Below are 11,238 nucleotides of genomic sequence, written 5' to 3'. Positions count from 1 at the left end.
TTATGAGCACTGGGGTCCTGACTACCAGGATCCCAGTGACACATAGGCAAAAACAAACATACATACAGTAAAAATGGGAGTAACATGCCAGGCAAGATGGTACTTTCCTACACTGTGTGGCAAGAAAATTCCACTCAGTAATTTACAACGCTAATAGCTCTAACTCGAGGGAACTCGAGAGCATTGCACTCCAAATGCTTGTTATTTTTTTTTTATTGTTTCCTGCTCATTCAGCGCCCGTCGCTGATCTCAGCTGCTAGTGTTCAGTTTCGGCTTCACCCTTTGTGCACAGCACATCTTCCAGTTCAATGAATCTCCCTTTGCCATGACACCCCCACCCCACCCCCAGCTTTGTAAACTCCTAACCAGACTTTTTTTGCCACACAAATGAAAAAAAAAAAAACGCAGCGCGATCGCGCTATGTAAACCCCATCGCGCTGCGTTTTGTTTCCTTTTCATTTGTTTGGCAAAAAAGTCCAGTTAGGACCCAGCCCCTCCCCAACCTAGCACGACTATCAGACGGCCCCTCTCACACACTCAATTACAATGGAGAACCCTGACCTGGCACAGCATGTGCTGCGCCACCTTGGACCCCTCCTTAGGGCATGACAAGGAGGAGTCACCAGCAGCGTTCATTCTCCCCTCCCAAGGACGATTAGTTGCTGCTATGCAGGAGTTCTCTCTTCGTTTACCACTGAGTGGTGACACCTCCATTCACTCTGGCCGGGAGAAATATCTCTTCTACACTACCTTAACAAATCCAGAAATAAACGGGAAGGCAAGCCAATGACTTACCTCTTCTTGCACTTTTTTCACTTTATGGAGAGGCTCTGTCACTCTGTAAGTGCCATCTGCAACATATTCGCCATGCCTTACAGGCAGAGGGTGGCCAGCGTTTTCTTTACTTTTGTCAAGCCAGGGTCCCACAGAAAGTATTTAGGAGTTGTTGAAAAATCAGATCTTTCAGCATGGAATCCTTTCTCAAACAACATGCAAAACAATGCCCCTTCTTACAATACAAGGGAAACTGAAAGAGACAGAGGTCTGTAGTTTAATGCTTATGACGCAACAGTGAGTAATGTGCTCTCTGCTGGGATGTTTTCCTATGTTGAACAGGTTTTATTCTGCACACGCCCTGCTCACCCATTCTTTCTGTGGTTGATAAATGGATTGTTGAGTTAATGACACCTGTTACAGTGCCATGAAATGCCGGAAAATGCTTTGGAATGCTTTTACAACAACTCAAATTGTACACACCTTTCCTCTTTTTATTCCCTATTTCTGGAATGCTCTGCTTTTGGACTCTGTTACACTAGTGTCTGCAACTCGTTTCATTCTTCCACACCGAATACATCATCGTCCTTTTATCAAATTTCCGTCACACTGTGCTGAATTTTTCCATTTGGTTGCCAATAGTGGGCTCAAGCACTATTTCTTGGGGGCTAAGGCTTATTCATGGCACAAGTCTTAAAGAAAATAAGTGGGGGGACTGACCAAGTTAGACACTATGCAAGTGACATCACGGCACATGATACTACGGCGTGTGAAATCGCACCTGGAATCACAGGTAGTGGCATCACAACCCATGACCTGACAGGAAATTACATCCCAAGAAATGAGATCTGGTCCTCAGACCTCATGCATATGCTTACCGCAAGAAAGCAAAGCCTTACCTAGGGATCCCTTTGCCCGTCATGGAGCAAATGTTTTCTTCAGCTTGGGCCGAGTGTAAAGGGCAGAATAATTGTAAGTTTTCCTTTGGAAAGTGTGTATTTTAGTGTTATTGCTGTTCTTTTTTATTTCTTTTTTTAAGACAGGAAAAAAAGAGTGCAGGAAATAAAAAGTGGAAAATAAAATTAGCGAGGAAGCTGTGTAATTGAGCTAAGACGTGCAGCACCTAGTGTCTGCGAGAGGCAAAATGCCCACAGCACCTGGTATTCCCCGGCGGTCTCCCATCCAAGTACTAACCAGGCCCGACCCTGCTTAGTTTCTGAGATCGGGCACATTCAGGGCAGTATGACTGTAGGCAGGAAAAGGTGCAGTTTCAGCTCTCTTCTGCTCACCAAGACTACCGCCCGGAGTCTGCTGCTCTTAATCGCACCTGCACAGGCTCTCCTTGGGAAGTTGGACATGCGCTCACTGCCGGAGGCCCAATGCCCCATCCCACATGGAACACAATTTTTAGGGTCGAGCCTGCATCACATGCGCTTGCGCATGCGTTTCGCTTGCGAGGCACATTAGTAGTTAAAAAAGGGCTCGGACCCCGCCCATGTCACGTCAGTGTCTTTCATTCGTTCGTGGGCTTGTCTTTCAAAATCTGCTTGCTTTCATTAGTGGAAGGCAAGCATATGTCATGCCTTTTCCGGTGGTTAGCCCTCCTCGAGCGCAGCGACCAAGTACTGAAAACATGTGTAGTTTGTGGACTACTTTTTATCTTTTTTTGCAGCGCGATCTCGCTTGGCAGAAGTCGAGCGCTTTGCATGACATCTACCCAGTTACATAGTTAATTGCACTTTTGCCTGTTACGTGTATAATTGCACTTTTGCCGATAGGTTTAATGTGGCAAGAAAAGTCCGGTTAGGAGTTTACAACTGCTAATAGCTCCGTTGCGCTGCGCAGAGCTGAGAGACGCCGCGCCCCGAGTGTCTCTTGCAGCATCCGAGGCCCCAAATTGGGCATGGGGCCTCGTTTCTCTATAGCGCGGCACGCATTCTGGCATATCTAACCTCCCCCCACTCACCTGCTATTGTTGTCTTTTCTTTATGTCGCCCTCATTTGTGCTTCCTTTATGTTTTTCCTTCTTTCCCAATATTCCCCTCTCTTCACAGCATGCTTTGGTTCCCTTCTCTGTATGGCTCCTTGTCCATTACTTGCTATGTGTTTTTCCCTATCTAATATGGTGTCCTTGCACTTCCTGTTGGTCGCTTCCTGTTTTTGGGTATTTAAGGGCTGTGATTCTTTCCCTCCTTGTGCTGCAACACTTTCTGTTTGGATAGTGTCTTCGCTCCTTCTTCCTTGCGTCAGATACTGGTTACACGTCCGTTCCAGTGTTTTCCTGTTCCTTTTTTGATCTTACATTTACTTATTGATTTTTGTTCCTGTTCCAGGAAATTTCCTTTTGTAGGTTTTTTCCCCTTTTTAGTTTTTTTTTCCCTCTGGCACTACTTCTGAAGGACACCGCCTGCCTTTGGCGTTCCTATCGCCTGCAGCACTGTGGCTACCAGAAAGAGCCGCCCCTACCTGGGCCAAGGCCGAACATTCAGGAACAAGAACCTCGCCCCTCGTTCAGCGAACTCCAGGTTCAAGCAGTGCTTAAGTCGTGACTAGCTCTAACTCGGAGAAATGTGAGACCTGTTGCATTGCAAATGCTTGTTTTAGTTTGAAAGGAAGCTGTTTCTAAGTCTGTGAGAACGGTTACTTGCACTCCCGTGTGCACCACAAATTGCTTCATTGCACATTTATCAAAGAATTGTGCAAAATAGTTAACTCAAAGGATGATGCCTAAAAGAGCCAAAATGGTGCTCAGTATGTGGCAGTAGTTATTTTTACTCGTTATTTACTGTTGCAGAATGGGCTAACTGGAAGTCACTACTAGCACACTTGTTTATCATGAGCTACCGGAAGAGGTTGTGCCAGAAGTGCCTATCTGCGCTTTTGGTTTGCCATTACACATGTAAATAAATAACACTGCTTGCAGGTGTCTACCAGCAGTGTTTTCTCTGTGCCCAAAAAGTTAATTTAAATGCCAAACATGTGGTACTTCCTTGCTCTAGCTGTATTGCCTTAAATATATCTGCATAATGAACATTTGGAAGACGTACTATGCTGAAACTTAACTTTACTTCTCGCCTCTTTTATTTGTATATGCTAGGACATCAACATATATTACGATATAAATTACAATAGGACTTCTAGAATGTCTGTCATGAGAAATCGTGATAGTATTACCCTGCCAGAGCAATCCATGTGTCAGCTGTATTAATCACATGTTTTGGTGCCTAAAGAGAGTCAGTCGCACGTGCTTTCTCCCCACCTCCATAATTCCGTCCTGGCCTAACTGCACGAAACTAGACATCCCGAAGCACTGCCAGGCATGCAGAGTGAGTGCCGCATGCAGTGCAGTTTCGACACTGTGCCCAAACGGATTCTGTATAAACCACAGAAAACGTTCTCAGTGTCAACTTAAACTTAACCATCACTTTACAGATGCCGAAATCATTTCCAATAAATAGGCGTAGACACGCACACTGCCTTTTGATATGTTTTTGTTCAGTTTTCAGGTTAGGCTCTTGTGTTGACCGCTATCTTATATCATCTTACTTACATTAGCATTCTAGAAATCACAATTATAACCTACCTTCCCCTGACTAAATTCTGTTAAACATGAAAATATCTCTAAAATGTACAAAACCTTTAGTAATCCTCTGCCTTCTTGTCCAAGGAATGGCTGCACATTCGGTAAGCCACCATTTTGCAAATTAAACAAATCATCCCAGCACAGAGGTTCCTACATCCAGTTCTTATAATTTTGAAGATATATGAGTAATGTAATGTTCCAAATATTGACAATGGACCTCTTCATGTTCATGCTTAACATAAACACAAGACGTTCTTTAGCCCCTTCACCAACTGCCTAAAGTTCACCTTTGTGACATCTCCGTTGTGTGTTAAAATATTGATACCTTGCCACTCTGCTTAAAAAATCTTTGTTTCAGACTCGAGCTGAAAACCTTTAGAGCAGTGCTCCAGTGCACCGCTGCATGGAATCTGTGCTGACATTGTATCACTTCAGAAGTGATGAGTAGGAGGAGCCTGGTGTAAGCAACACCTGTGCATGCCAAAGTCAGTTCCCTTCCTTCTGCATTTCCAAATGTGCATTCTGGGCTTCTCCCAGGTCTTTAACCAGATTTTTCTTCAAAATGTATCCAGTCTGCAAGGGAAGTGTTAGCCTCTAAAGCCAGGGATTAAGCCATGCAGGGACTGTCACGAACATATGTTGGTGACAGACCCTCACAAAGTTTGTGGTCAGACCAAGACTACAATGCCTCTGGTGACTGTCCAGATGAAACCAAAGGCCATTCTGAATTTGCAAAACTTCATTACCAAGCACAAGAAGACTACATGCCATGATCATTTTAAAGAAAGATCCCATCCTTGCTCTTGAAGGCATTACCACAGCTGGCCTTCGTAATAGCTGAAGTGTTCAAGTAAACCGGGGAAAAAAACAGAAGAAATCTACACAGGTAACAGGCCGCGCCTCGCCACTCTTAAACTCCAGAAAGGGTGCTAGGGTGTCAACTTGTCTCCTGGTCTTGTGCCGATCTCCATTGGTGCTGATTCAGAGTCTAGTCCCTATGCACCCACATTTCCTGTCTGTCTGCAATGTTGCAGCATGCAAAGGACTTTAGAGAGGCTATGCTGTGGCTATTCAGCACTTTGCAACCTCCGCTCGGACCTCAAGGAACCACAGAGGCTTCCAGTCAGACTTCTGCTGTCCGGTCTGCCCCTGCCACAGGCTCTGATCTTTGGGCCCATTTTTAGTTCAGCACAGACTCCATTTTCTCGTTTGGGGGGGCGGGGGTTGAAACCCTACTCAAGCAAGAACCAGAATCCTTGTCAAGGTGAAGCCAGAAGCAAACCCCTAATTAATCTGTGTCCAACCCTTGGGTAGCTTGGCACTGAGAATTCAGGCGTAACGCTGAAGAAATGTGTAAAGTACTTGTGCAAAACTTTAACAGTAATGAAATGAAAACACCACAAAATGGATCCCACATCAAAAGCAAACATTGTACCTTGCCCATATTCTCTCTGATTCCAGTGGCACTGGAGTTCTGTAAACGTTTTCCTGCTATTGAAACAAGACTATGATATGTTTGAACCACTTGTCATCAAGGCTGGGTGTGTAGGGCTGTGAAGGAATCAGTGCCCCTTTTTGAAACAGTTGCAAGTATATGGATATCTGCTATATTGTCAACAAAACTCATTGCAGTAGGCTTTGGAAGTTATCCTAAAATTGCATTTTGTTGATGGGTTAATAGTGCCCCACCATGCATAGCAAATATCTTCCAATCAATTTTCTCAATAGTGTACTTTCCATTTAACAGCTGCAGTGCTCCACTGTGAGCCAGTTTTTTAGCTCTATTTGTTAATGAACTGGCTGAAAGTATAGGCCATTTATATTGCTCAGCATTGCGCTGATGAGGCAAAAAAGCATTTTCATTGTGGGAAAGAAGCCCCTGAGATCAATCCTATTGGTAAGTAGTTTATCTTGACAAAAGAGATTAGAGTGTGTGCATCTGAGCAGGTCAAGCTGTTTACTTTACAAAAGCCTCTTTACAAAGCCTTTATAGTCACCTTTCAGTTCTCTCTTCAAAAACATAGGGAAATGTGTTCTTGTGCAAGAGGCCACCAGACAGTTGTGTACCTAGAGAGAACTCTCATATAAGTTATATTACCATACATCTTTTCACTTTAAATGACAGGGTAAGGTCTTGTTGGATAATGTAGGGGGCTGGCCTGGCTTATAGTGGGTACCTGATGGTACTTACACTTTGTGCCACAATACTCAGAGTTACTAAAAATAAAGGTACTTTATTTTAGTGACAATGTGCCCAAAATATCTCACAGGATATACTCCCTTAGGAGGTAAGTAAAATACACAAAATATACACACAAACCAAAATCAGGTAAGTAAACAGTTAGAAAAGTAGTGCAAACAATGTAGAATACAATAGGATACCATAGGCCTAGGGGCAACACAAACCATATACTAAAAAAGTGGAATGCGAACCACTTAGCGACCCCAGGCCTAGTGTAGTGTGTAGAGGGTCGCTGGGAGTGTAAGAAAACACCAAGGGTGTCCAAGATACCCCACCCCAAGACCCTGAAAAGTAGGAGTAAAGTGACTCTACTTCCCCAGAAACACACTAAAGTTGTGATAGGAGATTCTCCAAAGACCGCAAATGACTGCAAAGCACTGAAAACGGATTCCTGGACCTGAGGACCTGCAAAGGAAGGGGACCAAGTCCAAGAGTCACGAAGGTGTCCAGGGGGGGCAGGAGCCCACTAAACCCCGGATGAAGGTGCAAAATGGCTGCCTCCGGGTGGAAGAAGCTGAAGATTCTGCAACAACGGAAGATGCCAGGAACTTCTCCCTTGCACAGAAGATGTCCCACGGAATGCTGGAGGATGCAGAGTTATTTCTATGCAGAAAGACCGCAAACAAGCCTTGCTAGCTGCAAAGGTCGTGGTGGAAGAAAATGGGTGCTGCCCGGGCCCAGGAAGGACCAGGAGGTCGCCACTTGTAGTAGGAGACAGAGGGGGCCTTCAGCAACACAGAGAGCCCACGCAGAAGAAGGCAGCACCCGCAGAAGTACTTGAACACGGGTTCAAGACAACTGAGCACGGCGGTCGTCTCAACACTACAAAGGATGGTCCCACGAAGCTGGTGGTCAATTCAGGGAGTTGAGCAATGCAGGACGGAGTGCTGGGGACCTCGGCTATGTTGTGCACGAAGGATTCCTTGCAAAAGTGAACAGAAGCCCTAGCAGCTGCAGTTCACGCAGTACACAGGATTTCTGTCTGGCGAGGGGAGGCAAGGACTTACCTCCGCCAAATTTGGACAGATGGACCACTGGACTGTCGGGGTCACTTGGATCCAGTTCCTGTGTTCCAGGGACCACGCTCGTCACGATGAGAGGGGACCCAGAGGACCAGTGAAGCAGACGTTTGGTGCCTGTATTATCAGGGGGAAGATTCCATCGACCCACAGGAGATTTCTTCTTGGCTTCCAGTGCAGGGTGAAGGCAGACAGTCCCCAGAGCATGCATCACCAGGAAACAGTCGAGAAAGCCGGCAGGATTAGGCACTACAATGTCGCTGGTAGTCTTCTTGCTACTTTGTTGCAGTTTTGCAGGCGTCCTGGAGCAGTCAGCGATCGAGTCTTAGCAGAAGTCGAAGAGGGAGATGAGGAACTCTGGTGAGCTCTTGCATTCGTTATCTGAAGAGAAGCCCACAGGAGGGACCCTAAATAGCCCCCAGAGGAGGATTGGCCACCTAGTCAGGTAAGGACCTATCAGGAGGGATCTCTGACGTCACCTGCTGGCACTGGTACTCAGAGGCCTCCATTGTGCCCTCACACCTCTGGATTCAAGATGGGAGAGGTCTGGGACACACTTGAGGAGCTCTGGGCACCACCCCTGGGGTGGTGATGGACAGGGAGTGGTCACTCCCATTTCCTTTGTCCAGTTTCGCACCAGAGCAGGGCTGGGGGTTCCATGAACCGGTGTAGACTGGTTTACGCAAGGAGGGCACCATCTGTGCCCTTCAAAGCATTTCCAGATGCCAGGAGAGGCTACTCTTCTCAGGCCCTTAACACCTATTTCCAAAGGGAGAGGGTGTAACACCCTCTCTCGGAGGAAATCCTTTGTTCTGCCTTCCTGGGACTGGGCTACCCAGACCCCAGGAGGGCAGAAGCCTGTCTGTGGGTTGGCAGAAGCGGTAGCTGCAGTGAAAACTCCAGAGAGCTGGTTTGGCAGTACCCGGGGTCCATGCTGGAGCCCCGGGGATGCATGGAATTGGCCCCCCAATACCAAATTTGGCATGGGGGGACAATTCCATGATCTTAGACATGTTACATGGCCATATTCGGAGTTACCATTGTGAAGCTACATATAGGTATTGACCTATATGTAGTGCACGCGTGTAATGGTGTCCCCGCACTCACAAAGTCCGGGGACATTGCCCTGAACTATGTGGGGGCACCTTGGCTAGTGCCAGGGTCCCCTCACACTTAGTCACTTTGTACCTAACCTTCACTAAGTGAGGGTTCGACATACAGGTGACTTATAAGTTACTGAAGTGCAGTGTAAAATGGCTGTGAAATAACGTGGATGTTATTTCACTCAGGCTGCAGTGGCAGTCCTGTGTAATATCAGTTTGAGCTCCCTATGGGTGGCAAAAGAAATGCTGCAGCCCATAGGGATCTCCTGGAACCCCAATACCCTGGGTACCTAGGTACCATATACTAGGGAATTATAAGGGTGTCCCAGTGTGCCAATTAGAAGTGGTGAAAATGGTCACTAGCCTAGTAAATTTAGGAGTGTGTTTAGGTCTGGGGGGTAGTAGCCAATGGCTACTGTCCTGGAGGGTGGCTACACCTTCTTTGTGTCTCCTCCCCGAGGGGAGGGGGGCACATCCCTATTACTTTTGGGGGAATCCTCCAAATTCAAGATGGAGGATTTCTAAAGGCAGGGGTCCCCTCAGCTCAGGGCACCTTAGGGGCTGTCCTGACTGGTAAGTGACTCCTTGTTTTCCTCATTATCTCCTCCAGCCTTGCCGCCAAAAGTGGGGGCAGTGTCTGGAGGGGCAGGCATCTCCACTAGCTGGGATGCCCTAGGGTGCTGTAACAAAAGGCATGAGCCTTTGAGGCTCACCGCCAGGTGCTACAGTTCCTGCAGGGAGAAGTGAGAAGCACCTCCACCCAGTACAGGCTTTGTTCCTGGCCACAGAGCGATAAAGGCACTCTCCCCATGTGGCCAGGAACTCTTCTGGTTGTGGCAGGCTGGCAGAAACTTGGTCAGCCTAGCATTAGGAGTCGGACTGGTATTCAGGGGGCATCTCTAAGATGCCCTATGGGTGTATTTTACAATAAATCCCACACTGGCATCAGTGTGCATTTATTGTGCTGAGAAGTTTGATACCAAACTTCACAGATTTCAGTGTAGCCATTATGGAACTGTAGAGTTCGTAATTGACAGACTCCCAGACCATATACTCTTTATGGCTACCCTGCACTAACAATGTCTAAGGTTTTGCTTAGACACCGTAGGGGCATAGTGCTCATGCACTTATGTCCTCACCTGTGGTATGGTGCACCCTTCCTTAGGGCTGTACGGCCTGCTAGAGGGGTGACTTACCTATGCCACAGGCAGTGAGAGGTGGGCATGGCACCCTGAGGGGAGTACCATGTTGACTTAGTTATTTTTTCCCCACCAGCACACACAAGCTGTGAGGCAGTGTGAATGTGCTTAGTGAGGAGTCCCCAGGGTGTCATAAGACATGCTGCAGCCCTTAGAGACCTTACCTGGCCACAGGGCCCTTGATACCAGGGGTACCATTTACAAGGGACTTATCTGTGTGCCTGGGCTGTGCCAGTTGTGGGAACAAAGGTATAGTTTAGGGAAAGAACACTGGTGCTGGGGCCTGGGTAGCAGGGTCCCAGCACACTTTCAATCATAACTGGCATCAGCGAAAGGCAAAATGTCAGGGGGTAACCATGCCAAGGAAGGCATTTCCTTACAATTTGTCACAGGGAATTGGGCATCCCATATTTAGAAGATGATATCAGAGCTCGCCCACCTTTGTTATGGTTGGCTCTGTGGAGAAATAAGGAGACGGGTGTCACAAAAGATACTATACTGGATTTACTTAGTTGTAGCTAAGGCTCTGAGATCCCTTGGTTAGCCAGTGTGGAATCCAGCCTGCGCAAGGTTGTTCTTCACCATGTATTTATGGACCCTGAGGAAATCGAAATATATATATATATTTTTTTAACTTTAGTTTTTCATTTTTTAACTCTTGGTATATTCGAAACACTGCACCATAATCACATTTGCACACATCGGCCGGTCCCCCCTCCACTACTTCATGATATTCCATCTCAGAATTAGTCCATATCCCAAAGTGAAAAGGTACAATAAGTGTGCATCATAGATAATCATTGCGTTCCCAGCTTATGTGCAAATACTGTTTCTCGTAGCCTGGCCTGTCCGACCGCTATTCCTGAGTTCCCAAGGAGACATCCTGCCCCATTTCTTCAACTTCAGCAATTCTTATAAGTAACCCTTGCCATGTCTGTATGTCCTCCTTGTAGGAGGCTAGCCTGGCTTATAGTGGGTACCTGATGGTACCTACACCTTGTGCCAGGTCCAGTTATCCCTTATTTGTAGATTAGTAGTGTTCTAGCAGCTTAGGCTGATAGAGATAGCTATGGCAGAGCAGCTTAGGCTGAACTAGGAGACATGCAAAGCTCCTACTATACCACTTATATCATAAGGTAGCATATCATAAGAAACACAATACTTCCAGTTACTAAAAATAAAGGTACTTTATTTTAATGACAGTTGCCCTCATTACAACCCGGGCGGTCGGTGTTAAAGCGGCGGTAATACAGCAAACAGGCCGGCGGAAAAAAAATGGGATTACGACCGTGGCGGAAACTGCCAACATAGACAGCCA

The 11,238-nt window shown here is 46.6% G+C and overlaps 1 pseudogene; it reads right to left on the bottom strand.

Moving 5' to 3' along the window:
• Window positions 1-1,919: 1,919 nt before the first annotated feature.
• LOC138251242 (5S ribosomal RNA) lies at window positions 1,920-2,028 on the bottom strand (annotated as a pseudogene).
• Between the last annotated feature and the right edge of the window lie 9,210 nt (window positions 2,029-11,238).

The sequence above is a fragment of the Pleurodeles waltl genome, chromosome 8 (assembly GCF_031143425.1).
Source record: "Pleurodeles waltl isolate 20211129_DDA chromosome 8, aPleWal1.hap1.20221129, whole genome shotgun sequence".
Taxonomy (NCBI): Eukaryota; Metazoa; Chordata; class Amphibia; order Caudata; family Salamandridae; genus Pleurodeles; species Pleurodeles waltl.
This window is presented reverse-complemented; position numbering and strand designations above follow the sequence as displayed.